The sequence below is a fragment of the Schistocerca gregaria genome, chromosome 4 (genome assembly GCF_023897955.1).
Source record: "Schistocerca gregaria isolate iqSchGreg1 chromosome 4, iqSchGreg1.2, whole genome shotgun sequence".
NCBI classification, from domain to species: Eukaryota; Metazoa; Arthropoda; class Insecta; order Orthoptera; family Acrididae; genus Schistocerca; species Schistocerca gregaria.
In genome coordinates, this window is record NC_064923.1 from 479593428 (window position 1) to 479605533 (window position 12106).

General features: G+C 42.0%; 1 pseudogene; it reads right to left on the reverse strand.

Annotated features, from left to right (window-relative positions):
• Nucleotides 1-9625: 9625 nt before the first annotated feature.
• On the reverse strand, nt 9626-9743 carry LOC126268404 (5S ribosomal RNA; annotated as a pseudogene).
• Between the last annotated feature and the right edge of the window lie 2363 nt (nt 9744-12106).

Below are 12106 nucleotides of genomic sequence, written 5' to 3' on the forward strand. Positions count from 1 at the left end.
ACTTATGACCACAGATGTTAAGTCCCATAGTGCTCAGAGCCATTTGAACTATTTTTGGTTACATATACTGCTACATCTAGATAGATACTCTGTAAGCCATCGTAATGTGCTTGGCGGAGGGTAACCTGTACCACAAATTGTTTAATTGCTCCGTTCCACTCGCAAATAGAGCAAGGGAAAAGCGACTATGTGTACGTGCCGTATGAGCGCTTATTTCTCGTAACTTATCTTCGTGGTTCTTACGCGCGATGTATGTCGGCGACAGCAGAATCGTTCGGCAGTTAGCTTCAAACGCCGATTCTCTACATTTTCTCAATAGTACTTCCCCGAAAAGAAAGTCGCCTTCCCTCCAAGGGTTCCCATTTGAGTTCCCGAAGCATCTCCGTAACACGTATTGTTCGAACCTACCGGTAGCCTCTTCGGAACTACTTCGATGTCTTCCTTCAATCCGACCTGGTACGGATCCCAAACACTCGAGCAATACTCAAGAACAGGTCGCAACAGCGTCCTATATGCGGTCTCTTCTACAGGTGAACAACTCTTTCCTAACATTCTCCCAAAATACCGAAGTCGACCATTTTCCTTTCCTACAAAAGTTTTCAGACACTCGTTCCACCTCAGATCGCTTTGCAACGTTAAGCCCAGATATTTAAACGACTTGGCTGTGTCATGCTTGACACTAGGTAATATCCGAACATTACAGGTTTGTTAATCCTATTCATCCGCATTAACTTACACTTTTCTAGGTTTAGGGCTAGCCGCCGTTCATCACACCAACTGGAAAATTTTGCGAAGTCATCTTATATCTTCCTATTGTCACTGAACTCCGCCACGTTACCGCACACCACGGCATCATTCAGTTAAAAACCGCAGACCGCTGCCCACTCTGTCCGCCAAATCATTTATGTACATAGAGAACAACAGCGATCCTATAACACTTCCCCGGGGGAACGCCTGACAATAGCCTTGTCTCTGATGAACACTCGCCGTCGAGGACAACGCACTGGGTTCTGTTATTTAAGAAGTCTTCGAACCACTCACATATCTGTGAACTTATTCCACATGCTCATGCCTTCGCTAACAGCCTGAAATATGGCACCTGCCAAATGCTTTCCGGAAATCTAGAAATACGGAAACTACCTGTTGCCCTTCATCCATAGCTGTCAGTGTATCATGGGAGAAAGGGAAATCTGAGTTTTGCATGAGCGATGCTGTCTGAAACATAAGCTTCTTAACGTCAAGCATGTTTATTACATTCTAACTGAGAATGTGTTCAAGGATTCTGCAGCAAACAGAAATTAGGGATGTTGGTCTGCAATTTTGCAGGTCCGGGCTTTTACCTTTCTTGTATACTGGAGTCACCTGCGCTTCTTTTCAGTCAGTTGGGGCTTTGTGTTGGGCGAGAGATTCACGATAAATGTAAGCTAGGTAAGGGGCCAGTGCCGTAGAGTACTCTTTGTAAGATCGAATTGGGATTCCACCCAGACGTGGTGATCATTTGTTTTCAAATCTTTAAGTTACTTCTCTACGCTGGGAATGCTTATTTCTATGTCGTCGATATGTGTGTACGGTTCTCCTGCTTGAACCATTTCGTGAACGTGAAGTTTAAAACTTCGGCTTTCGTTTTGCTATCTTCAACTGCCACACCAGACTGGTCAACAAGGAACTGCATGGAAACCTAAGACACGCTTACTATTTTACGTAGGCCCAGAATTTTCTCGGGTTCTCTGCCAGATCTTTTACTAAGGTGTGACGGTGGGAGTTGCTATATGCTTCGCGCAAAGATCTTTTCACAGACGCACGAATCTCTACTAACCTTCGCTTGTCGTCATTTGTGTGTCCCCTTTCGAACCTAGAGTTCAACAACCTCTGCTTCCTTAGCATCTTACAAATTTTGTTATTGAACCATTGTGGGTCTTTTATATCATTTATCCACCTACAAGGCATGTACCTTTCCAGACAACCATTAACCACCTGTTTACACTTTGCTCATTTTTCTTCATCCATCTTACTGGTACTAAGTGATGTCAAGCCGCTGTCCAAATAAGATGCCGATAACTCCTCATCTGCTAAATATAGCAGAAACACTCTCCTAGCCGTCTTCACTGATTTATTTACTTTCGTAATCATAGTTGCTATAATGAGATCGAAATCGCTTATCACCGTTTCTGTAAATGACATCATCGATAAAGTCTGGCCTACAAGCTATAAGATATTTAGAAGTACATTCGGAAAAGACCGTACTTCTATGGCCTTAATTAGTGTGAAAAAGTTTGAGATGTTGCAGTTTGCGAACAACATAAAAATTCCGTTAAAAAACGAAAAACAAAACAATGCCGACCATACAGTTCACGCGAACGAAGCAGCGTGCTGTAAGCCAGTCAGATATAAATGGGTCTCTTGGCCCTGCGTTAGGGATGGCGGTTGTCGCTGAAACAGTTTTCAGTTAAATCGTTTTTTGCCTCGCCAGTTTAACCTGACTGTCAAAATCGCTCAGAAAAACTGGTTTCTGAAATAAACTATCTTTGGTTTTTCATTTCTATCAGTCTCTTCAATAAATGTAGAAATCGAACAAAGAACGATAGATAGGATGAAAATGTTAAATTAAATAGGGAAAGAAAACTCAGTCCATTCACTGTTCACTACTTTTCTCGAAAAGTGATAAGTGACTGAATGCTCCAAAAAACCGCCAGTATTCTGCTATTGGTTCTAATTTTTTGAAAATCTGCTAAAAATAATGCTATAATAGGGGATCATACCACTATTAGGGTATTACGAATAGTCATTGCTAAAGGGAGAAAACTGTAGTTGGAAAGTGTTCATTGTGTTAATTTGTCAGCTTTCAAGGGCTTCAAGCCGATAATGGGATATTTATTATTCGTATGTGAACACTGGCAACAGGTCACCTACTTTCTGTTTTTAATGTATACTACGAATGAATTGTTAAATTTTTAATTTATTACCCTTACCGTAGTTTGCTTTCTCTTTTATTATTCGTAGAAATAGCAGACAAATCTTATATCTTTTAAACCAAAATAAGCACGTACTTCATTGCTACGTCACTTCGTAAAAATATTTCCAGGCCTTGGTGGTGCCTGTCTGCAATACAACGGATGTGTGGCGACGACATCAAGATCTGCAGTATCGAATAGGTGGGGGCAGGTCTAAAAAAACTGCCCTCACACGCATACCTTAAGGCACTACGTGCGGCAACAGGAATATTATTGTCTCAGCAGTTATTAAAACAGCGCTGATAGCTTTTTCCATTTTCTCTAATGACGCAATATTACAAACCATTGAAAATTTTACAATAATAATTTTCTCCACTTATACAGAAATGTTTATTTAAAAATGAAGAATTTTAGCACTGCTAATATGGCTAATTAATGTTTCGGTTTTGCACCCGGTAATTAAAACAAATTAAGAAGAAACAGCTGTTATAACCGAGACCAAACAAATACTGAAAAATTCCGGTTATTCTGAGCTAAAATAGCGGTATAGGTTTGAACCGGTAGGTTTTTCCCATTCCTGCGCAATATCGACATGTGACGGTCCCCGCTCATGTCGTTTTTTGGAGGGAGGGGGGGGGGAGGTCGGGGGGAGGAATTTGACGACTATCGAAGCAGTCCAATGAGTCCGCTCGCTTCTGTCCAACTTACGTTGGTCCATAAGTACGTAGCGTTTTTGTTTTGCATGTTGGTGTTCCCGTTTCTACCGGTTTACATAACGTTTGTTATTTCTTATTTGTAGTAGACTGTCGCTATTTGAGATAACATGTCATTTTGTGATTTGAAGATAGTGACTGGAGCTCTGGACGCTATAAAATAGAGCGCCACGTGGAGAAATCGGAACATTTCCGACATATTCTGCCGTTTGGGCTCAACAGAGGGGTGAAAGCTGCCAAGGAAATCAAAAACATTGGCTCTGTGTGTGGTGATAATGCCATCGGGCAGAACACGGCAAGAAAATGGTTGGCTTGTTTTAAGAAGGATCGTTTTGACACTAGTGACTCACCATCAACAGGAAGATCTCCGGGGATTAATGATGATCGTTTCAAGGCATTAATTCAAATGATCCACGTCCGTGTACTCGAGAACTGAGAATGTGATGAACTGTGATAATTCCACCATCGTATGATATTTGCATTCATTGGGCAAGGTTCAAAAATCAAGTGTATGAGTACCACTTGCTCTAAGCCAAAATCACAAAAATCAGCGAGTGAATATATATGCATCTCTGCTTGCTCGTCACCAGTTGTCTGGCGAACAACACTGACGATTCTTATCCTTTGTCTTTGATGACGAGAAATGCTGTCTTTATGCTAACACAAGGAAAAGAAAGGGAAATCGAGCCTAAACAAAGCAGCCACTTCCCGACTTCCCTCAAACACCTCAGCACCTCAACGAAAGATAATGTTATGCATCTGATGGAGCAGCGACGGTGTAGTATACTACAGATAGCTACCCTGAGGTGTAACCATCACTGCTGAGATTTGTAGTCAACAACTGAGACGTACTGCAGACGCTATCCAAGAGCAAAGGCCAATAAGACTGCGTGAAGTGATGCTGCTCCATGATAACGACCTCCCACATTCTGATGGACCGACAAAAAACAATATAAAGGAGTTGTGTTAGGAAGTCATTCTGCAGGTTTGATCGACTTCATTCTACGAGAACGGAATATCAAACCTAATTATTCTCTGGGAGAAAGGTGTTTCGAAAGCAGAGGGTGTGTAGAAAATTGACCTAAATTTGTAATTTACTATCGAATAAAAATTAAAAAAAAAGATAAGTCTCATTTGTAGTGATTGATCCTCGTTCTGCCTACTTATGTGAGTTATGAGCAGTGTGTGGCTGTTAAGGCTCAGAGATGGCAGTCACATCGCCAGCCTTACGTGTGATGGGCAAATAGAAGATTCAGGCACTCAATAAACGTGCTTACAGTACTCACTCCAGCCTCAGAAATGCGACGAACTAACGGTGTACGACATGGGCAATAAATAGGAACAAACAGAAAATTGGTTGATGGAGCATTGAATGTTCCCACCTGGAACTTCAGTGGAATTTCTGATAAGGAAATCGAGTTAGCAAAACATTTGAAAGAAAAGGAAATAGATTTTGCAGCAATTACGGAAACAAAAAAGCAAACGTCTACGACGAAATTTATTGATGACTCTACTACGATCTACAGTGAAGTAAAACAGGAACAAAGAACAGGTAGAGGTGTTGCCGTCTACATTCATAGAAAATGGGAAGATAAAATACTGAGTTGTAGTAGCACGAATTATAGGTTCAAGAAGAATCTTAAGAATAATAGCAGCTTATATCCCAGAAGAAGAGAAAATTGACGGGTCGAAGGTCTTTTACAAATAATTATTAAGCAGACACAATAAAAATCAGATTTTTCTTACGGGAGATATAAATGCTACAATTGGAATTAGGCCTATACCAAATCCAAAAATAGTAGACGCATTTGGAGAAAACGTATTTAATGAAAACGGAGAAATACTCAGAGACTTTGCTACCTTTAATTATTTAAAAATTACCAATAGTTAGTTTAGGAAGAAAGATATACTCAAATGCACCTCTTCACCAAGAGGATATAGATTTATTGTAAATCATATGAGGGGTTTTCTGAACATACTAGAGATATTATTGTTTGCCGAGGAGTGGATTTTGGATCAGACCACTTCTTAACGGTGTCAGTACCTCACATGTAAGCAAAATGGAGAAAACAAAAGAATGTAAATAAAGACTAAAAGGAAGAACAAGTTTTTTAAAGCTTATCTTTTACAATATAGCAGCATAAAAAATCTCTACCACAGTCAGATGACAGAATCCTTGGTAAATTTAAAACGGTAGTAGACTTGGAAGAAGGTTGGAAAAACATAAAAACAGCCTTTCAAACATAGCTAATGAGGTTCTGAGGGAGAAAAGGAAATAAGATAACGTAGAGGAGTAAGGATTTCGACACCAGAGATGGAAACAGAAATTAATAAGAACAAGAAGCTTTGAAGCACTACGCAAATAAAAAGGATAATAAACATAAAGAGAAAAGAAGTAATGCAAAGTACGTAACTCAGAAAACGCAGGCAGAATCATGTGAACGCTTTATTAGCAACGTACAGCGTGATATACATGGAAGACAAAGTATCGCTTATAAAGTGATGAAATCTCTTAACATGCAAGAAAATGTTCTTATACGAGTAAATAATATAGATGAGAACTAATGGATAGCTCATTATAAAATATTATTGTTTGATAATTCAGACATTACCTGCACTAGGCGACACGAAAGACCTGGATAATATTGATATGAGACAACTGACGGAAGCTCTAAGAGCTATAAAAAATAGGAAAGGCTCTGGTTTGAATGGTGTTAATATAGAACTGTGGAAATATGGACAGTTATTCTTGCATTTAAGGCTTCTTCACATATTTAATCCATTTGGAGAGAGAAGAAGGTGCCACAAGATAGGGTAAGACCCAAAATAATATCTGTCTTTTAAAAAGGCGATAAAAATAAATGAAGTAACCATCGAGATATAGACCTCCTGGATTCAGCCCTATAAATTACATGCCAAAATCATGAATGCAAAACTTCGAAATATCATTGAAAAATTAACATATGAAAAACAATCACGTTTTAGAAAAGCGCGATCAACTGTTGATAATGTTTTTACATGGCAAAAAGTTATCGAAAAGAGACGATAGTTATATAGGGAAAACCTACTTGCTGTTACGGATTTTGAAATAGCATTCGATAGTGTTTGCAGGGAAATGCTATGGAACATCACGACTGAACGAGTTTATCCACCTCAACTCAGAAATGCTTTTAAGAATCTACACAGAAACAACGAAATTCTTATGGATACGGGAAACGTAACAACAAAGCCACTGAACGTAAACAAATGGTAATGACAAGGATGATGTATCTCTCTAACGCTCGTCAATATGTACATATGAGGATCCTGCACTTTGATGGAAAACCTTGTTAATTTTTAATGTTAATAAAATTTTTGAAAATGAGAAAATCTTGTTATACTCAGGGATTACTTCAACTATAAATTGTAACCAATAATAAAGAAAGCATAAAAAAGTTTAAAAAGTAATTGGTATCGTCAAACTGTCGAACTAAAAGAAATGCGAGGTTCAAAATGGCTCTGAGCACTATGCGACTTAACTTCTGAGGTCATCAGTCGCCTAGAACTTAGAAATAATTAAACCTAACTAACCTAAGGACATCACACAGAACCATGCCCGAGGCAGGATTCGAACCTGCGACCGTAGCGGTTCCCTCGGTTCCAGACTGTAGCGCCTAGAACCGCACGGCCACTACGGTCGGCGAAATGCGAGGTTATTAAAAGTTTTTCGCGGAGTATTTATTCATTTCGCGCAAAACACCAGTGTTCCGCCGAACACAGATGGAAAACGCTGCACTACACTAAGTGTAATTTTATATGCAGATGACGTAACTCTGATTACAGTGAATGAAGATGACCTTGAGATGGGAGTCTGTAAGTTGCAGCAGATGAGCTCAGATTACAGCGTGACATTGTCGGCAAATAAAACTAAAGTGAAGGCATTTCAACCAGTAAGATCTAAAACAGTCTCGAATAATAAAATCTTTGAGCAAGTGCAACATTACAGATATCTAGGAAGCGATATCAGTTACGACCAAACAACGACGTGGATCAAAAATTAAATAAATGTACTTCCATGGGTGGAACCACTCTTAAGTTTTAAAAATAAAGCAAGAAAGAAACTCAGCTGATGTTTTACAAAACAAGAGCAGGATCAACCCTTATTTATGGGAGCGAAGCTTGGGCAGCAACAAAACACAAAGAAAGTAGAGTGCAGGCTCAAGAAATGATAAGCCGGCCGTTGTGGCCGAGCGGTTCTAGGCGCTTCAGTCGGGACCCCCGCTACTGCTACGGTCGCAGGTTCGAATCCTGCCTCGGGCACGGATGTGTGTGATGTCCTTAGGTTAGTTAGGTTTAAGTAGTTCGAAGTCTAGGGGACTAATGACCTCAGATGTTAAGTCTCATAGTACTGAGAGCCATTTGAACCATCAAGAAATATTTCTAAGATGAGTAGAAGGATGTACAAAAGAAGATCGAAAAAGAAATATAGATATAAGGAAAGGTACAGGAATATATAACCTAAACGAAAAAAATTAAGGAAAACGGGAGAAAATGGAAGGAACATGTAGACGACATGGGTGGAGATAGTAACCAGGTACAGGCTCTTAATTGTAAGTCCACTGTAAGAAGAAATCTAGAAAGCCTATGCAAAAGGTGGAGCACCGTAACAGCCAAGTGCTAAGAAATCTGAAATTTTCCAGAATTGTAGAAATTCGATATGGCTCACTAAGAACGAAAAAGTAGAAATGGACACCTTTGTTAACATTGGTATTTTTAATCATTTCAAACAACTGGCTGGCAAAAATAACTTCCAGATGCTCGTACGAGCTCTTAACTACAACTAGATACAGCATTTACAAACGAATTCTCACTAATCTCTCTTAGAACTACTCCTACCGCTAGTCGAGAAAGAACAGCGATTATATTTATAGACAAAGAATCTAACTGTTTACATCTTTGGCCAAGATAGTCTTTAATTTTTATGTGTCCCTTACGTAAAGATTAACAAAATTTATTGGAAATGTTGTAAACAACTTTTAACAGTTATGATTTTGTTCATATCACTTGTGCCTAAAATATGACACTTCAGTAAAGCCATTGGACAAAAATATAGAAACACCATCAGAAATGCGTGCCAGATGCTAAACAAGTGTGCAGGAGGATAGGGTGCGCGGAATGCCGTGGCCGGTATATGCACATGGCCCACATGGGGAGAGTGGCAGTGAAGGAGGGGCTGGAGGGGAAATGCTGAGCGCTGGAGGGGAGGTGGCATTTTAAACTGAAGCTGGGCTCACATTTCATGTAAATATTAAGTGGGGCTCTCCACACCCACACTTACATAGTGGCCATTCAAAAAGGTCTACTGTCACCTCTGCTTTGGTTAGTATCTAAAAAGAACTTCGTGCAAATGCAGCGATTTACTTTCGCCTCGCTGGTTAACCATTTATAGCTTTCAGAGAATGTAATGAGTGGCGAATTTTGAGTAAATCCTGCACTTTTCTCTGGTTTCCATGTTAAAATTTGCTTCTTTTGCCAAAACACAGCAGCATTTAGACAGTCTCACCTCACTAACATACTGAGCAGATACAGTTGCAAAAGAATTCTAGGAAAGTAGTTTATTAATTTTATTAAGTGAGGAACTGAGAAAAAGTAAGGTCAGTAGCTAATTAAAAAGCACATTCTTAGTACAAAATAAATGTGTAATGTCTTCCCTATGTTATTCCAAAACCCGTAGCATTTCTCGTGTCGTCGTCTATCGTGGGCCTTCAAAATTGCATTCTTTCATCGAAAAAGACTAGCACTCCGTCTTAAGGCCGCAAGTGGCCGATCGGGACCATCCGACCGCCGTGTCATCCTCAGCTGAGGATGCGGATAGGAGGGGCGTGTGGTCAGCACACCGCTCTCCCGGTCGTTGTGATGGTTTTCTTTCACTGGAGCCGCTACCATTCGGTCGAGTAGATCCTCAATTGGCATCACGAAAAATGGCAACAGCACATGGCGGCCCGGATGGTCACCCATCCAAGCACCGGCCACGCCCGACAGCGGTTAACTTCGGTGATCTAACGGGAACCGGTGTATCCGCTGCGACGAGGCCGTTACCTAAAAAGACTATAGTTAGTGGTATAACACGGCAGATCATGAAGATTTGCATAATAACCATATGGCAAAATACTCTCCTCGTTGCACGCTATCAGTTACCAAAATCATATCTCAAACGGTTTTTTTCTTCGTTCTTTTTTTTTTTCTTAAATTCCGCGCTGTCTCTTACTTCCTCGTAAATATCACAATAATTATGATCGTTAACGAAATGTTGGGCACTTCATCATCATTGATCTGAAGATTTGTAGACTGCATGCCTCGATACTAACATTGCCTCCCGCACAAACGGACGAGCTTGCCCAGCGGTTTGGACGAAAACTGGTTTGTGCGCACCGACCGTGCAAGGTGGCGCAGTGGTTGCACACTGGACTGACTCGCATTCGGGAGGACAACGGTTCAATCCCGCGTCGAGCCATCCTCATGTAGTTTTTCTGTATTTTCCTTAAATCGCTCCAGGCCAATGCCAGGATGGTTTCTTTGAATGGGCACGGCCGGTTTCGTTCCCCGTCCTTCTCTTATCTGATGAGACCGATGACCCCGCAGTTTGGTCTCTTTCCTCAAACAACCCAACCCAACTGCGCATTGGCCACCGTATCCTGCGCGGGCTGTGCCGTTGTTTGGCCACTAACCGCATGTGCACAATGTTCTCAATACGTCGCACGTGTCAGTCGTCTTCAGAACACTCTTACGAGTAGTTGTGAGTGCATTATGTTGGAGTTAGGTGAATGCGAACGAGGACAAATTGTTGGTACTCATATGGTGGGTGCTTCCGCAACCAAGGTAATCGAAGTGTTTGGTGTTTCAAAAGGTACAGTATCTAAGATATATACCGCGTACAGTGTAAGCGGAAAAACATCGTCCGCTGTGTATTAACGCTGACGGAAGTTTGTTAAGTGATCATTACAGATGCTCATTGAGGATTGCGACGAAAAACAAGCGGACGACAGCTGCAAAATTGAATGTCGCACTCGAGACCCCGTCAGCACCAAAACAACATGAATGGAGCTCCAGAGAATTGCGGGGTCTGCTGGAACTCCAAAACTACTCATAGGCGACGTAAATGCCCATGACGGGAAAACGTTCTGCTAAAGGCACTAAACCTGGTCTGTGGACCGATGGAAGAATGTCGTTTGGTGGGATGAGTCTCGTTTCACACCGTATCCAACTTCTGTCGGAATTTGTATGCCAAGGGGGAAACAAGGCGGAGGTTCGGTGACTATTTGGGCAGCCATATTGTAGTTTTCCAAGGGCCCCATGGTTACTCTGCAAGACAGCATTACTACCAATGATTATGCGAGCGTACTGGCTTGTCGGGTCCATTCCATGATACAGTGTTTCTCCCCAAGTGGTGATGCTGTGTTGCAAGACATCAGGACCCCTATTCACTCAGTTCGCATTGTCCAGCACTGGTTTTGTGAGCACGAGGATGAACTGTCGCATCTCCCCCAGCCACCGCAATCACGAGATGTCAGTATTCTTGAGCCTTTGTTGTGTACTTTGAAGAGCAAGCTGCGTATTCTCTATCCACCTCCACCATCGTTGCATGAACTAGCAAAATTTTGCTGTAAGAGTTGTGTAAGAGTCTCTTGAAAACGACCAGGGCCTGTATTTGTCCATTCCGAGACGACTGGGAACTGTTTTCAATGCCAACTACATTCCTACGCCTTATATTGCATGGTAATGTGTTGGGATCTTGGCGTTTCGTGATTGTTGTCTAACCCCTGTTCAAACAAAGTGGTTCAAATGGCTCTGAGCAGTCCCCTAGAACTTAGAACTACTTAAACCTAACTCACCTAAGGACATGACACACATCCATGCCCGAGGCAGGATTGGAACCTGCGACCGTAGTGGTCACGCGGTTCCAGACTGTAGTGCCTAGAACCGCTCGGCCACCACTGCCGGCCCTGTTCAAACAGTTTTGTACTATATGAACATATTGTCTTACAAATGAAAATATCGATATCCATTGGCATCAGAGACTTCATGACGTACATTAGGCTTCATGCGTCGCAGCCTGCTCATCTCTCCTAAATATCGCGTATCGACTGCTGGCTGTCTTTGCTGCTCCGCTTTTGTCACGGAGCCCGGAGCCTGTTTCACAAGACGGCCATCTCGCGTGTGATTAGGGGAGCGGGCTGGCCAGCGACCCGCGTGCGCTGACCCCGGCCGAGAGTCGGCGCGGGTCAACTCCTCAAGGGGTGCCGCCGCGACCGGATGCGGCGGCGGCAAACACGCGCTTCCGCCGGCCCCTCTGACTTATTGCCTCGCGCCCTGTTTACAAACAGCCGCCGCCGCGTCACGCCGGGAAGAGCCCAGCCGCTGCCGCTGCCGGCGACGCTTTTCTGCGCATGCGCAACGCGCGAG